Below are 18,587 nucleotides of genomic sequence, written 5' to 3' on the forward strand. Positions count from 1 at the left end.
ACAAAGTGTGGTTTTTAAAAAGAAGTGTATAGTTTTTACAAGAGTGTTTAATTTTGCAAAGGATCTGTAGTGTTTTGCTAATTGGGTGTGTGGTTGTGCTAATTGTGTGTAGTGTTTTGAAAACACGGGCCCTGTTTTGAAAATCGTGCTTAAGCAATCCAAAAAAACTGTAATAACAGCAAATACACAATATACATCACCTAACCCAGCCATGGACCCCCAGCCCACTCCCGTTTGTGTGACCAGGTGCACGGCTTGACTTGGCTTGTGGAGCGAAAGCTGGACTTAGTGCAATGAGTGAGAAGTGGGACTAGGTAGTTTTTCAGCAGAGCTCCCTCAGTGATTTGTATTGGGTTCCCAGGTGCCCGTCGTTAAAAATGGCCTAGAACAACCAGTGGTGCCCCCAAGTGGCAGATCCCAGGTGGGGAGTGTCGTACGCTGAACAAAAGTATAAACGCAACATATAAAGTGTTGGTCCCATGTTTCATGAGCTGAAATAAAAGATCCCTGAAATTTTCCATTAGCACTACTCCTGAGTGGTGCAGTGGTCTAAGGCACTACATCGCAGTGCTAACTGTGCCACTAGAGATCCTGGTTCGAATCCAGGCTCTGTCGCAGCCGGCCGCGACCGGGAGACTCATGGGCGGCGCACAATTGGTCCAGGGTAGGGGAGGGAATGGCCGGCAGGGATGTCGCTCAGTTGATAGAGCATGGCGTTTGCAATGCCAGGGTTGTGGGTTTGATTCCCACGGGGGGCAAGTATAAAAAAAATATATGTATTCACTAACTGTAAGTCGCTCTGGATAAGAGCGTCTGCTAAAATGTAAGCACAAAAAACGTATTCATCTTACATTTTGTGCACAAATTTCTTTACATCCCTGTTAGTGAGAATTTGTCATTTGCCTACATATTCCATCCACCTGACAGGTGTGGTATATCAAGAAGCTGATTAAACAGCATGATTATTACACAGGTGCACCTTGTGCTGGAGTCAATAAAATGCCACTCTAAAATGTGCAGTTTTGTCACACAACACAATGCCACAGAAGTCTCAAGTTTTGCGGGAGCGTTGAATTGGCATGCTGACTGCAGAAATGTCCACCAGAGCTGTTGCTGGAGAATTGAATGTTCATTTCTCTATCAACGTCGTTTAAGAGAATTTGGCAGTACGTCTAACCGGCCTCACAACCGCAGACCACGTGTATGGCGTCATGTGGGTGAGCGGTTTGCTGATGTCAACGATGTGAACAGGGTGCCCTATGGTGACGGTGGGGTTATGGTATGGGCAGGCATAAGCTACGGACAACGAACACAATTGCATTTTATCCATGGCAATTTGAACGCACAGAAATACTGTGACGAGGTCCTGAGACCAATTGTCGTGCCATTCATCTGCAGCCATCACCTCATGCTTCAGCATGATAATGCACGGCCCCATGTCGCAAGGATCTTTACACAATTCCTGGAAGCTGAAAATGTCCTAGGTCTTCCATGGCCTGCATACTAACTAGACATGTCACCCATTGAGCGTGTTTGGGATGCTCTGAATCGATGTGTACGTCAGCGTGTTCCAGTTCCCGCCAATATCCAGCAACTTCACACAGCCATTAAAGAGGAGTGGGACAACATTCCACAGGCTACAATCAACAGCCTGATCAACTCTATGCAAAGGAGATGTGTCGCGCTGCATGAGGCAAATGGTGGTCACACCGAATGCTGACTGGTTTTCTGATTGTTGCATGTTGCGTTTATATTTAGGTAGATATTAATGTTTCCATCAATACAATATTGTGAAATGCAAAGTACTTATTCCTTTTACAATGCTTTTGCTTTATGAATTTTTATCATTTCTAGCGTGCTTTAGTATCTTGAACATCCAGGTGTTTCTTTGGGAGATGATTTTTCTTTATTCTTTCCTGGAATGTTCTACTCCATTCACTGGGCTCTGTCTGAGACGAGAATATGGCCATTGAAAGAATCCATTCACATGTCCTGAAAGAATGTGGCCCTAATCCCATTCCCACCCCAAGACAATACGCTATTCCTTCTCCCTGAAAGATTCCCCAAAGCATCTATCCTTCATTAAACAGCCACTATGCACAGTATTGGACAACAGCGGGGATGCATGTCTCCACCAACGTTTTCAATATGATGGATGTCCCACCAAGCCTTTATTATCATAAGTCTAGGATTCTAGCCGGACTGGGGGGGTCACAGATCAAAGACCCTGTTGGATCTTTATGTCATCGACTTCAAATGCAAATCCACCATTCTTTACTGGTCTCCAGTGAGATTCCAGTAGCAGAGGGCCTCGGGCAGAATGGAGGGAGTGACTTGTGATCATACTGGGAGGGCAAGGACTCAGCTGGTACCCATAAGGGCTTTGAGGGAAACAGGGGAGTTGAAAGGCAGCTGCCATTCATACAGTACACTGCTATTGACCAGAGAGAAGATGGAAGACAGGACACAGAGACAGCTAGAGACTACAGATCAGCAATTCCCATTTTGTGAAGGGAATGACAACATTATTTTCATGTCTTACAGACTAATTCTCCATTTTGTTTCCTGGGTTGAGGAGTTCATGTTCTACAGAACCTTGTGACAGATTATACCACGCAAGGATCATATTTATCCCCTATCATGTTCTATTGATACATTATTCTATAATAATAATCAATTTATTTCATATAGTGCTTTTCATACAGAATCTCAAAATCCCTTTAGAAATCAAACAAAAACAAATTCAGGGAGCTGGCAGTTCATGGGAGATGGTCTTCCACAGCTGGATGATGATGGCGTTCAGTACAGGAGTAGCTTGAGTGGAGGTGGCGTCGATGGTCCAGCCAGGGATGGAGAAACATTGGTTGAACAGGCAGGCTGGGAGCTCTTTGTCAGACACCTCTGACTCGGAGGTTCACAATTACTACTCCTCTTCTTTGTGTAGGCTGAAAAAGATCCACCAACAAAAAGTGTAGCACCCACCAGGGTGATGCTTCGGCAGATATAAGTGCCTGAGAGACCACCACAACTCAGCATTAATCAGCAACCCTCTCCTACGAGGCAAGCCTCTAACATCCCCTCACACTACAGTCCACATCCTTCCAGAAACCGGGGCAGGTTAAACAAACAGCATCACTCAAATTTAGATTAGCCAGCTAGCAAGATAGTTAGCTATAGCTAGCCAAGCAAAGTAAACAGACTTGCCATTGTCAGTCGTGCAAATCCATGGGTTACCACCAGATATTGTAGCTCAACCCTCAAAAAAATGTACACTACCGGTCAAAAGATTTAGAATACCTACTCATTCAAGGTTTTTTCTTTTCTTTTGACTATTTTCTACATTGGAGATTAATAGTGAAGACATCAAAATTATGAAATAACACATATGGAATCATGTAGTAACCAAAAAAGTGTTAAATCCGTAAACATGGGTACCCTCATAGATATCATCCTGACTAACTTACCCTCTAAATACACATCCACTGTCTTCAACCAGGATCTCGGCGATCACTGCCTTATTGCCTGCGTCCGTAACGGGTCCGCGGTCAAACGACCACCCCTCATCACTGTCAAACGCTCCCAAAAACACTTCAGCGAGCAGGCCTTCCTAATTGACCTGGCCCAGGTATCCTGGATGGATATAGATCTCATTCCGTCAGTAGAGGATGCCTGGTTGTTCTTTAAAAGTAATGTCCTCTCAATCTTAAATAGACATGCCCCATTCAAAAAATACAGAACTAAGAACAGATATAGCCCCTGGTTCTCCTCAGACTTGACTGCCCTTGACCAGCACAAAAACATCCTGTGGCGTACTGCATTAGCATCAAATAGCCCCCGCGATATGCAACTTTTCAGGGAAGTTAGGAACCAATATACACAAGCAGTTAGGAAAGCAAATGCTAACTTTTTCAAACAGAAATTTGCATCCTGTAGCACTAACTCCAAAAAGTTTTGGGACACTGTAAAGTCCATGGAAAATAAGAGCACTTCCTCCCAGCTGCCCACTGCACTGAGGCTAGGAAACACTATCACCACCGATAAATCTACAATAATCGAGAATTTCAACAAGCATTTTGCTACGGCTGGCCATGCTTTCCACCTGGCTACCACTACCCCGGCCACCAGCTCTGCACCCTCCGCTGCAACTTGCCCATGCCCCCCGCTTCTCCTTCACACAAATCCAGACAGCTGATGTTCTAAAAGAGCTGCAAAATCTGGACCCCTACAAATCATCTGGGCTAGACAATCTGGACCCTTTCTTTCTAAAACTAGCCGCCGAAATTGTCGCAACCCCTATTACTAGCCTGTTCAACCTCTCTTTCGTAACGTCTGAGATCCCCAGAGATTGGAAAGCTGCCGCGGTCATCCCCCTCTTCAAAGGGGGTGACACTCCTAGATCCAAACTGTTACAGACCCATATCCATCCTGCCCTGCCTTTCAAAAGTTTTTGAAAGCCAAGTCAACAAACAGATCACCGACCATTCGAATCCCACCGTACCTTCTCCGCTATGCAATCCGGTTTCCGAGCTGGTCATGGGTGCACTTCAGCCACGCTCAAGGTCCTAAATGATATTATAACCGCGATCGATAATAGACAGTACTGTGCAGCCGTTTTCATTGACCTGGCCAAGGCTTTCGACTCTGTCAACCACCGCATTCTTATTGGCAGACTAAATAGCCTTGGTTTCTCAAATGACTGCCTCGCCTGGTTCACCAACTACTTCTCAGATAGAGTTCAATGTGTCAAATCGGAGGGCCTGTTGTCTGGACCTATGGCAGTCTCTATGGGGGTGCCACAGGGTTCAATTCTTGGGCCGACTCTTTTCTCTGTGTATATCAATGACGTCGCTCTTGCTGCTGGTGACTCTCAGATCCACCTCTACGCAGACGACACCATTTTGTATACATCTGGCCCTTCATTGGACACTGTGTTAACAAACCTCCAAACGAGCTTCAATTCCATACAACACTCCTTCAGTAGCCTCCAACTGCTCTTAAACACTAGTAAAACTAAATGCATGCTCTTCAACCGAACGCTGCTTGCACCCGCCCACCCGACTAGAATCACTACACTCGACGGGTCTGACCTAGAGTATGTGGACAACTACAAATATCTAGGTGTCTGGTTAGACTGTAAACTCTCCTTCCAGACTCACATTAAGAATCTCCAATCCAAAGTTAAATCTAGAATCGGTTTCCTATTTCGCGACAAAGCCTCCTTCACTCATGCTGCCAAACATGCCCTCGTAAAACTGACTATCCTACCGATCCTTGACTTCGGCGATGTCATTTACAAAATAGCCTCCAACACTCTACTCAGCAAATTGGATGTAGTCTATCACAGTGCCATCCGTTTTGTCTCCAAAGCCCCATATAATACCCACCACTGTGACCTGTACGCTCTTGTTGGCTGGTCCTCACTACATATTCGTCGCCAAACCCACTGGCTCCAGGCCATCTATAAATCACTGCTAGGCAAATCCCTGCCTTATCTTAGCTCATTGGTCACCATAGCAACACCCACCCGTAGTCTGCGCTCCAGCGGGTATATCTCACTGGTCATCCCCAAAGCCAACACCTCCTTTGGCCGCAATTCCTTCCAGTTCTCTGCTGCCAATGACTGGAACAAATTGCAAAAATCTCTGAAGCTGGAGACACTTATCTCCCTCACTAACTTTAAGTATCAGTTGTCAGAGCACCTTACCGATCACTGTACCTGTACACAGCCCATCTGAAATTAGCCCGCCCAACTACCTCATCCCTATATTGTTATTTATTTTGCTCATTTGTACCCCAGTATCTCTATTTGCACATCATCTCTTGCACATCTATCATTCCAGTGTTAATACTAATTGTAATTATTTTGCACTATAGCCTATTTTATTGCCTTACCTCCATAACTTGCTAAATTTGCACACACTGTATATATATGTATTTCTGTTGTATTTTTTGACTTTGTTTTGTTTTACCCCATATGTAACTCTGTGTTGTTGTTTTTATCGCACTGCTTTGCTTTATCTTGGCCAGGTCGCAGTTGTAAATGAGAACTGGTTTACCTGGTTAAATAAAGGTGAAATAAAAAAATAAAAAATAAAAAAATAAAAATATATTTGAGATTCTTCAAATAGCCACCCTTTGCCTTATGACAGCTTTGCACACTCTTGGCATTCTCTCAACCAGCTTCATGAGGTAGTCATCTGGAATGCATTTCAATTAACAGGTGTGCCTTCTTAAAAGTTAATTTGTGGAATTTCTTTCCTTCTTAATGCATTTGAGCCAATCAGTTATGTTGTGACAAGGTAGGGGGGATATACAGAAGATAGCCCTATTTGATAAAAGACCAAGTCCATATTATGGCAAGAACAGCTCAAATAAGCAAAGAGAAACGACAGTCCATCATTACTTTAAGACATGAAGGTCAGTCAATACTGAACATTTCAAGAACTTTGAACGTTTCTTCAAGTGCAGTCGCAAAAACCATCAAGCGCTATGATGAAACTGGCTCTCATGAGGACCGGCACAGGAATGGAAGACCCAGAGTTACCTTTGCTGCAGAGGATAAGTTCACTAGAGTTACCAGCCTCAGAAATTGCAGCCCAAATAAATGCTTCACAGAGTTCAAGAAAACAGACACATCTCAACATCAACTGTTCAGAGGAGACTGTGTGAATCAGGCCTTCATAGTCTAATTGCTACAAAGAAACAACTACTACAGGACACCAATAAGAAGAAGAGACTTGCTTGGGCCAAGAAACACGAGCAATGGACATTAGACCGGTGGAAATTTGTCCTTTGGTCTGGAGTCCAAATTTGAGATTTTTGGTTCCAACCGCCATGTCTTTGTGAGACGCGGTGTGGATGAACGGATGATCTCTGCATGTGTATTTCCCACCGTAAAGCATGGAGGAGGAGGTGTTATGGTGTGGGGGTGCTTTGCTGTTGACACTGTCTGTGTCAAGGCACACTTAACCAGCATGGCTACCACAGCATTCTGCAGTGATACGCCATCCCATCTGGTTTGGGCTTAGTGGGACCATCATTTGTTTTTCAACAGGACAATGACCCAACACACCTGTGTAAGGGCTATTTGACCAAGAAGGAGAGTGATGGAGTGCTGCATCAGATGACCTGGCCTCCACAATGCCCCGACCTCAACCAAATTGAGATGATTTGGGATGAGTCGGACCGCAGAGTGAAGGAAAAGCAGCCAACAAGTGCTCAGCATATGTGGGAACTCCTTCAATACTGTTGGAAAAAATGATTTTTTGGTTACTACATGATTCCATATGTGTTATTTCATAGTTTTGATGTCTTCACTATTATTCTACAATGCAGAAAATAGTAAAAAATAAAGAAAAACCCTTGAATGAGTAGGTGTTCTAAAACTTTTGACCGTTAGTGTATATAGGATTCAAGCATGCTGTCATAAATTGGTTAGATAGAGCACACTCTGTATGAACCATCCATCATCATTCAAGCGTCACTGATTAACACAGTGTCAAGTTAAAGCTTCCCATCAAGATGATTCATCCAGGACAGGGTCCGTAGCGTATCGTAACAGTTAATATCACTGCCTTGGGATCGGAAGGTCCTGGGTTTGCCTCTTGGAGGAGACATTTTGACCATTCTCTTTCTTTCGTGACCATTCTTTTTCGGCCATTCTCTTTTGACAGCCCCCTCCCAGTCCCGACAGACACACACATACACCGGCGCGCGTGAGCACGGTGTGTGCTTATTTTCAAACACACACCCCTTTGGGGCCCCCGTGTTGAGGGTCAGCGTGGGGGAGGTGATGTTGCCTACCCTCACCACCTGGGGTTGACCCGTCAGGAAGTCCAGGATCCAGTTGCAGAGGGAGGGGTTCAGTCCCAGGGTCCTAAGCTTGGTGACGAGCGTGGAGGGGACAATGGTGTTGAACACTGAGCTGTAGTCAATAAACAGCATTCTCACATAAGTATTCCTCTTATCTAGGTGGGTGAGGGCAGTGTGGATTGCAATTGCTATTGCGTCGTCTATGGATCTGTTGGGGCGGTATGCAAATTGGAGTGGGTCTAGGGTGTCTGAGATGATGGAGATGATGTGTGCCACAACCAGCCTTTCAAGGCACTTCTTGCTTATTGTCAAAGCATGCATAAAATGCATTGAGTTCGTCTGGAATGCGACGGGCGTCAGAGCCTGTGTAGCAGAACTCCACCTTGTTCCTATATTGTCCACAGTTCAAAGTGTGCTGGAAAACCTTGGTAGACCATGGGTGGAGTAGGCATTGTGGTGCTCATGTGACCAATGACTACTTCTCACTTAAAATGTAGTTTTTTGTTTGTAATACTCTTTCTCTCTCTGTGTTGCTGTAACTGGATTGAGAGAAGTAGAAGAGAAACAGAGAGAGAGACACAATTAGGACAGATATATAGTGTGAGAGAGAAATAAAAAATATATGGCCACTGAGTTGGTCTTATTTCACAGAGGGCTTTCCTCTCCAGGCCAGTGTCCCAGCGAGGATGCATCATGATCCAGATGCCTTCCAGATGGCCTGCAGGCTAACTGAGTTAGGGTGCTATTCTTGGATGCATATTCCTCCTGCATGTGCGCAAGGGAGCTCCACCACAACCAACGGCTAGATCTGTGAGCTGTTACTATATGTTCCTAGGTTACCACCAACAGAGTGCTATCTATACCAGATACTGTACTATATTTAGAGACTTTAGACATGTGGTATGTTAATGTAATCCACTTTTAGTAGTGTTATTTAAATATATGGGGTCAGAGAAGCAGCTGTTTGGACTTGTGAGTGTCACTGTTGACACCTCAATCAACACAGCTATCAAGCAAACAGGTGTGAATGGGTGTCTGTCTATATAATGATGATAAGCCATCATCACCCAAAGGAAACCACACCCAGTTAGAGATCTTCAGGGCACACATCCCCAGGTGGGACTAGATTCAGCTGTAAGGCAGGTAAACATTATGATAAGACAGGGACCATTGTTACAGAGAGGCCTAGTGTGGTCCATACGTTGTGCTGTTCAAACACAACCCACTCTGAAAACACTGCATTGTTTTACGCTATACTATCTAGTTATGCTGCTACAGCAGCGTTTGTCAAGCTATGTCCTGGGCAGACCCCAAGAGGTGCACATTTAGTTTTTTGCCCTAGCTCTATACAGCTGATTAAAATAATCAACGCTTGATGAGTTGATTATTTAATCAGCTGTTTAGTGCTAGGGCAAAAAACTAAATGTGCACCTCTTGGGGTCCCCAGGACCGAGTTTGGGAAACGCTGTGCTACAGCAGTCTTTGTTACTATACTAATACAGGAGAGCTATTGGAAAACTCTTCCATATCTCTTTACATTGTTTTATCATCAGCTGGAGGATCCATTCTTCACAGTATGAAGATTATAGCCTACTCTCTCTACATTCCATTCCATGAGAGATAAATAAGAGTTCTGACATCTGTTGTCTGACTTAGCCTCTACAGTATTTTGCTTGTGGGCGAATAAAGACTGAATTGTAACACTGATTTCACTGTTTGACATGGACAAAGACTAACCACTGTTGAACATCACATTACTTTGATGTGTGTGTCTCTGTGTCTGTGTATAATAATATAATGCCATTTAGCAGACGCTTTTATCCAAAGCGACTTACAGTCATGTGTGCATAAATTTTTACGTATGGGTGGTCCCGGGGATCGAACCCACTACCCTGGCGTTACAAGCGCCATGCTCTACCAATTGAGCTACAGAGGACCACATATATGTGAATACAAACTTGTGTATACACTCTGCACATGAGTCCACGTGGTCCAGTCAACATGGCCACACATAAATCTACAGATCACCTCTGGGGAGAAACCATTTGCCCTTCATTTGCCTGGAACAGAACAGACCAGATTAATCTCTGCATATGAAGCACAGCTGCTAAACATCACCCAGCTGCTTCCCCAGAGAGAGACAATTCAACTGTCCCATTGATCCCATCTCATCAGATAAAGAAGAGCGGAGGCCCCTGTCCCCATGTTCTAAATTAAGGTTTGCTCAGTTCAGTTTGGTTGGTTAAAAACCAAGACATTTCAATCTCCTGTAAACAGAAGACATTCCTGCTGCGCAGACACAGGGGAAGTTCCCCACTGAGACCTATTGGCTACACTCTTAGAAAAAAAGGTGCTATCTAGAACCTAAAAGGGTTATTCGGCTGTCCCCATAGGAGAACCCTTTGAAGAAACCTTTTTGGTTCCAGGTAGAACCCCTTTTGGTTCTATGTAGAAACCTTTTTCTAAGAGTGTAGCCTTTAGAACGTTTCAACAGGCCCAGTTGCTACAGGTCACACACACACGCACCTTCGGACACACACACACACACATACACACAGAGAGAGAGAGAGAGCCAGGCTAGACATTAGAACGTTTCAACAGGCCCGCTGTTACAGGTCACATCCAGAACATAGGCCCCATGGTCTGGGGAGGTCTTCTAAAAGAGGGTTATTTGTTTGGGCTATGCATTATCCATGAAAGACTGCCTGTCTGGGAACTCACTATGGGGTCAGGGACCACATACAGTGGGGGAAAAAAGTATTTAGTCAGCCACCAATTGTGCAAGTTCTCCCACTTAAAAAGATGAGAGAGGCCTGTAATTTTCATCATAGGTACACGTCAACTATGACAGACAAATTGAGAATTTTTTTCTCCAGAAAATCACATTGTAGGATTTTTAATGAATTTATTTGCAAATTATGGTGGAAAATAAGTATTTGGTCACCTACAAACAAGCAAGATTTCTGGCTCTCACAGACCTGTAACTTCTTATTTAAGAGGCTCCTCTGTCCTCCACTCGTTACCTGTATTAATGGCACCTGTTTGAACTTGTTATCAGTATAAAAGACACCTGTCCACAACCTCAAACAGTCACACTCCAAACTCCACTACGGCCAAGACCAAAGAGCTGTCAAAGGACACCAGAAACAAAGTTGTAGACCTGCACCAGGCTGGGAAGACTGAATCTGCAATAGGTAAGCAGCTTGGTTTGAAGAAATCAACTGTGGGAGCAATTATTAGGAAATGGAAGACATACAAGACCACTGATAATCTCCCTCGTGGGGTCAAAATGATCACAAGAACGGTGAGCAAAAATCCCAGAACCACACGGGGGGACCTAGTGAATCACCTGCAGAGAGCTGGGACCAAAGTAACAAAGCCTACCATCAGTAACACACTACGCCGCCAGGGACTCAAATCCTGCAGTGCCAGACGTGTCCCCCCTGCTTAAGCCAGTACATGTCCAGGCCCGTCTGAAGTTTGCTAGAGTGCATTTGGATGATCCAGAAGAGGATTGGGAGAATGTCATATGGTCAGATGAAACCAAAATATAACTTTTTGGTAAAAACTCAACTCGTCGTGTTTGGAGGACAAAGAATGCTGAGTTGCATCCAAAGAACACCATACCTACTGTGAAGCATGGGGGTGGAAACATCATGCTTTGGGGCTGTTTTTCTGCAAAGGGTCCAGGACGACTGATCCGTTAAAGGAAAGAATGAATGGGGCCATGTATCGTGAGATTTTGAGTGAAAACCTCCTTCCATCAGCAAGGGCATTGAAGATGAAACGTGGCTGGGTCTTTCAGCATGACAATGATCCCAAACACACCGCCCGGGCAATGAAGGAGTGGCTTCGTAAGAAGCATTTCAAGGTCCTGGAGTGGCCTAGCCAGTCTCCAGATCTCAACCCCATAGAAAATCTTTGGAGGGAGTTGAAAGTCTGTGTTGCCCAGCGACAGCCCCAAAACATCACTGCTCTAGAGGAGATCTGCATGTAGGAATGGGCCAAAATACCAGCAACAGTGTGTGAAAACCTTGTGAAGACTTACAGAAAATGTTTGACCCGTGTCATTGCCAACAAAGGGTATATAACAAAGTATTGAGAAACTTTTGTTATTGACCAAATACTTATTTTCCACCATAATTTGCAAATAAATTCATAAAAAATCATACAATGTGATTTTCTGGATTTTTTTTCCTCATTTTGTCTGTCATAGTTGACGTGTACCTATGATGAAAATTACAGGCCTCTCTCATCTTTTTAAGTGGGAGAACTTGCACAATTGGTGGCTGACTAAATACTTTTTCCCCCCACTGTACCTGTACATTACCATTGTTAATAATATACATGAAATGCTATAGGCCATAAAGCCATAGACAATAACTACACATAAGAAAAAACTCCCTTTGCTTTAAAGTTAATGAGATACAGACAAGTTGTTTTGCATGACATCTTATTGCTTTTTTTGTTGTTGTTTGTTTTAGTTTTAATATAATCTTGATTTATTTTGTATATATAAGTATCTGTTTTCAATCAAGAATTAATACAATTCATGACTTTACAATATTTTTTAAATACACAAACTCCCCTTTGCCTGGTGGGGAAATTGCCCTGGGTGAGCTCAGCTGGCTATGCTTATCATGCATCTCTTATTAGTGAGTTGGTTTGTCTGCTGGATCTCACTATACTGTCTAGCTGGGCTGCCCGTTGTTTGCTTATCTAAAGTGACTTCCCTCAGCTCACCCGCCAGCCGCAGCATTCATTTGCAGTGTGTAAATAGCAGGTGACCCTGGGTTCAGATTCATATTGGATGCACTGCAGCACACAGCAACTATAGAACAAACAGACTGGTTCTCTGTTGAATATGTGTCATCATAGAAAATCACACCTTACATCTCCATTCCAAGCAAAGATAAACAGTGACCTCTGTGTTTGCTGGTAATTGTCAACGCCAAAGCCATTATTGCATGGCCAATGAATCAGAGGGTGTAACAAAGAAGATTTGGCCATTATAAATGGCTATGCTGCAATAAGATGCAACTCTAAAGAGGATGTACTATGTATCATTTGAAATGATGAATGTACTTAAATGCTGTCTCTATAATACTTAAGACAGTTTACATTATGCTATTTGTGTAGTCTGGAAGTGACCAAATGTCCTATTGTTACAAAGTGTTATAGAAATGACTGTTCATTTCCATTACGTACAGTAAGGTATTTTAACCAACTGTGTGGTAATCCAGGAGTTCATGAAGCGAGTGCTGCTGAGTCCCATCTGGCTGATCTTGTCATTGTTCAAAACATTGATGAATGATCCTGCTGGTAGATCCATACCACATTGACCAACCTGGGCAGTAATGCAGGTCAAACATAAGGCAACTGCTTCTATCTATTCCAATCACCTGCCCTCTAGCAACGATCAATAGCAGTTTTTACATTGCCAGTGGCCTGCCTTTGGTTATCGATGAAGAGTTCAGTACAGTGGTTGCATTCCCCCTGACAACAGTAACAGAATGTAGTAAAACAGCTCTGCAGACAAAGGAGATACACAACAGAAACACATCAACAGACATCGGTCCTGTAACAACCGAGGTGACAGACAGACAAGACAGAGAGAGTGTCTGTCTCTGTCTTGTCTGTCACCTCAGTCACAGGACTGGTGTCTGTTGTGTTGATGTGTTTCTGTGGTGGGTATTCTCCATGCGGCAGAGAGAGGAAGTGTAGATAGAATGGGTGAAAATGTGCAGCCGCTCTGACTGGGATGGAGAGAAGATAAGAGGGGGGGCTTAAAGGGGCTTAGACTGGGAGGCTATTTTTTGTCATCCACGGATCTCTCTCTCACACACACACACACACACACACAAATAGCATATTGCTCATTCCGTAATAGCTCAGCGTTCGCACCTGTCATTATGATTTCCTTATAATGGAGAGAAGGACTGAAGATTATTCAAATTATGCACTACCAGCTTTCTGGGAAGTTCCAAAGCAAAATACCAAAGTCCACAGACAGAACACAATACCAGTGGTGAAAGTAAAGCAGCTCTGACTCTTTTCAATCCTCCCCACTCTTCTTTCTCCTCGTAATGGGATACAGACAACAAGTGCAGTGGTATTATCTCAACAGAAAGGAGACCGAAACTGGGCTTAAATAGGACGACTCCTTAACTTACAATAGGCCTCGTTTGTCATACAAAAACACTACTATACAACTCTTTATTTGATGCAGTAAGCTATTGGCCAATGGGTGGGAAACCAATTTAGCTACAAAGAGTGAATTATGAGAAGACGGTGAAATGTAATAGAACCAACCATAAATCAATAACAAAGCTAACTCTAGTATTTCCAGTTCATAGACTTTACTGAACCTGTATACGAGCTAAGTGTTGGCACTTCTACATTAAGCTGAGCAGGCCGTTTTATCAGATTGAGGTCAGCTGTCACTAAAACAAAAAATCTATAATTCCATCCGTCTCCATTATCCATAGAATGAGCAGAGACCAGTGAGGCGGTTTGTTTTAATATGGGCATGCTCTCCTAATGGGATAATCAATATGAACCTAGTCTTGCTACTTTAGCTAGACCCACCTTCCCTTTGTGGTCGGATGCCTAAACTGCACTTGAAGGACGCACCAAGGTCTGCATGCATCAGTGAAGACACTGTAAACAGGATTGAATTGGTTACTGTGCTACACTGGCTGGTCCTGTATTCATAAAACCCTTTCATTGTTATTATAATGGACTGTCATACAGTCGGTTGCATTTAGAATGTAAAATCAGTTAAAAACTATTCTTAAAATTGGTCTAGACATTAGTCTAGACAGTAAATGTATATATTTTCATCAGTGACATAGAGCAAATGAAGCATCCATACACTGTGGTCTGGTGATTTGTGGCATAGAAAAACAAGAAGTAAAATGATAAAACATATGTGAGATGATACGGTTGCTGCTTTAATTAAACTCCTGTCATGGGGACAGACAGAGATAAGGACTGTGATGGTGACAGTAGTGAAAATGACTGTTTAAAGTCTGAGGCAGACAGAGAGGCTGACTGACAGGTAATAGGAGAGGACAAGGATGACAAAACCAGCCCTTGACTGTGTCCCGAATGGCACAACTTATGACCAGAACCCTACGGGCCCTGGTCAAAATTCATGCACTATATAGGTATTAGGGTGCCATTTGGAACGCACACCAGGTTTCATCTTCAACACAGAGGACAGATGACATTGCCATCTCCACGTGCGTTCCTTCACCATTCAGCTCCATTCCTCCCTGCTGAGATTAAACAGTTATTCCAGAAAGACTCTGTTTGATCACTGATGCAGATAACGTCATTGTTCTACATGACATGAGTCAGTTTCAGCATGGTTTAGTGGCATATGTTTATTTTATATTCAAAACAAAAACAACATTTTAAGAGGGTGAGAATTATTCTGCAACCCTCAAAACCCCCAAAATATCTGGATTATATAAATCAATGGCATTTGTTTGTTTCCATCACTTGTCTTACCCGTCCTTCACCATACTGTGTAATCATGGCTGTAATCATGGAAAATAACATGCAATTCATTTTTTTGGGCTGTCTACCAGCAGAAATGGTTATCTCACCAGTACAAACGTTTACATCCTTCTCAGGATCAATGTAAAAGGTTAATACAGACGTCTGACCTCGCTATCACAGTCCAAGGCAATTGGTCAAGGTGAAAGATTCTCCGCTAACCATTAACCCATCTCTGGACCACAGCCACACAGTAGAGACAGACATGTATTTTCCCATTTGAAACGCAGTGGGGCTAAATTCATAGCATTACCCAGGGGACTGTTGGATGACCTTGCCAGAGATAGAGGTGAACTCTGTCCATCTGAGCCAAATGAGTCTGTCAGGAACCATTTCAGGCTCACAGCTTCTCTCTACATGTCTACTTGCTTTGTAACACCTTACAAAATGTGTACACAACTGGGCTATTGATGAAGAAAATTGGAAAAGCAGGACGTGTTAATGAATGTTGACAGGGAAATATTGTCTTGAGACAGTTAATCCTTAACAATTCTTAGAACCCCAAATGACCAAAAAGAGTTGAAAATAACTCACTTTTCATCATGAAACTCTTAAAACCCTCTTCTGATGATGAAGCTAAATTCAGACAGTGGTTATATTGTTGCTTCTCAAGGGACCTTGACGCAAAAAGCCCTCAAGTTAATTATCAAGAGTGGTTAATGAACTTTAAAATAGAAAACAAAGCTTTTCTGTATCCGAGCATCCAAATCTACAGTAATTGGGCCAAATGGGTAAAAACAGAAACCTAAAAGAGGACTACTGAAGTTTCAGGCTACTGTACCCAAAGCGCTATACCGTACATTTGGGTAATATAAAATACATGGCATTTGATTCAGCATGATTTTTTATAACTACTCAAACCATATCTGTTTACTCGACCCCACAGCCTGTTCATGGTAAAGCACTGTCTGTGTTGCTTGTTTTATTTGTCAGTCTAGTATATGCAGCGAGTACCAAATTATTTCATTGCTGTCATATTGTGGGCTGGTACAGGGCAGAGGTTGGCTGTCCTCTGCCTCTCACCCAGGGCAAAGGTGACCTCCCCAGCCAGGTTTAGTCCCAGCCAAACCAGATCAGAAGGTATGGTTTAGAATTTACTGGAAGTGTTCTAGAATTAATGTAACAAAGACTGAACTGATTGACATTTATGTCGCCACGGCCTGACAAAGTGAGTGACCCGTATTCTGACGAGCAGACTGCAGAATCCTGTGGCTCAGACGTGACATTCACATATGTGTGTGTGTGTATGTGCGTGTTTGTGTATGTGCGATTTTTAACCAGATTTTCATGTTGTTACACTAAAGGGCATGATCAGACTCAAGGTACTGTGGTAGAAATATTCAGCTTTGTCTGTTTGGGTATTTACATAATTATCCCTGTCGGGGTCTTTCTTTCTTTGTCGCTGATGGAGAAACGTAATGACATCTCACTGTGAGACTGCATGTGGAGAAGCTGTTCTGTCAGCGAGCCAAACAAATTAAGGAGAAGGTAATACACACAAGCATGAACACACATGCACACACATAGAGAGATGCATGGACACACACACACACAGAGAGACTGGGAGAATAATCAGAATTGGGAAATAAGGCAAACCTCGACTGACTGGCTAGGAATGAGCGACAACTGGTAATACTTAACCCTTAGTGGCCTAGTGTACAACCTTTCTAGCAGTGTACTAGCAAGGTCATAACAACTGTCATAATAACTCACGACAATTACGACTCCACCACATGGGTTGAAGTACTCAAAAGTTCCTATAGTTCACTCAGAGTATTAAATCTGTCTATTATATTTACATGGAAAATAGAAAGACATATGGGAATGATAAAACTTTACGCCACAAAACTACATCATAATCTATGTGAACTCTCTATTGAAATATTTCATGGAATGTATTACATTTCTCTCTCTCTCTCTCTCTCTCTCTCTCTCTCTCTCTCTCTCTCTCTCTCTCTCTCTCTCTCTCTCTCTCTCTCTCTCTCTCTCTCTCTCTCTCTCTCTCTCTCTCTCTCTCTCTCTCTCTCTCTCTCTCTCTCTCTCTCTCTCTCTCTCTCTCTCTCTCTCTCTCTCTCTCTCTCCTTCCTGTCTTAATTAACACACCTCTCATACCTCCTATTTTCTTTTTCTCCATATTAATAACATCACTATAATGACCCTGGGGATGTCCATGTTCTGGGTTTCTGAAATAATGATGACATTAGGAGGAGAGGATTAAGTGAGCTCATCTGAATTATTTGAACAGCGGTGATCTAAGTGTTTAAGGTACTTAAGGTATAGATATGCTGTCCACTCAATCATACAGACTTCTGCCATGGGGCTTAGCTAACAACTTGGCCTATCATGCTCTCCATGCCTCATAGCCTCTTTTAGGGATGAGTGAATGGATAAAGTCAAAATTGAGCTGGTTGTTATTTTCAAAGCTGAAAGGAGACAGACATACCTGTCTGATAATCAAATTACAATCAGCCTGTCATTATCAAGCATTCCACATATTCACATAACTGCCTCATTTCAAAGCCAATGTCACATGACCCACAATGACCATGATGAGTTATGAAATCTGATCTAATTGCTTAAGCCTTGTCTGTGTGTAGATAGTATTCAAGCAATTGATCTGTGTCCAGGATTAACTTGGATTAGTGCATTTGGTCAATCGACCATTCAACAGCCTTTACACTCAATTGTGGAGACACACTGAGTGCTCAACTGACTGACTCCTTTCATAAGAGCAAACCTCTCAACTCAAGGGTCATTAACCAGAAAGCTAAGAAGACAAATATTTCAGCATTCATCAAAGAGATTCGGACAGAACTTTGTATCATTCGATCGGTTTGGCCAAGTCACCTCTAGTAGTGAAATACAGTCAGCACATGTTGCCCATCTGTAAACACCTTGACAAAGGTCTTCAGAAATGGAAACCACCTGTGCCTGAACCACCAGAACATAAAAATGTCATTCAAGAATCATGGTGCTCTAGACTTTCACACGGTGGAGCGGCACATCAGAGAGCTTTTCCCTCAGGTTACATCCCAAATGGCACCATATTCCCTATGCAGTGCTGCAGTGCACTACCTTTGACCAAGGCCAATAGGGCACTATAAAGGGAATAGGGTGCTATTTGGGATGTAACCTCAGCAGGGAAGGCTGGTTCATGTTGGGTCAGTGGCAACATATTGTTCTGTTAAATGGCTGGTCCCTTGGCGACGCCC

The sequence above is a fragment of the Coregonus clupeaformis genome, chromosome 23 (assembly GCF_020615455.1).
Source record: "Coregonus clupeaformis isolate EN_2021a chromosome 23, ASM2061545v1, whole genome shotgun sequence".
In the NCBI taxonomy this organism is placed as follows: Eukaryota; Metazoa; Chordata; class Actinopteri; order Salmoniformes; family Salmonidae; genus Coregonus; species Coregonus clupeaformis.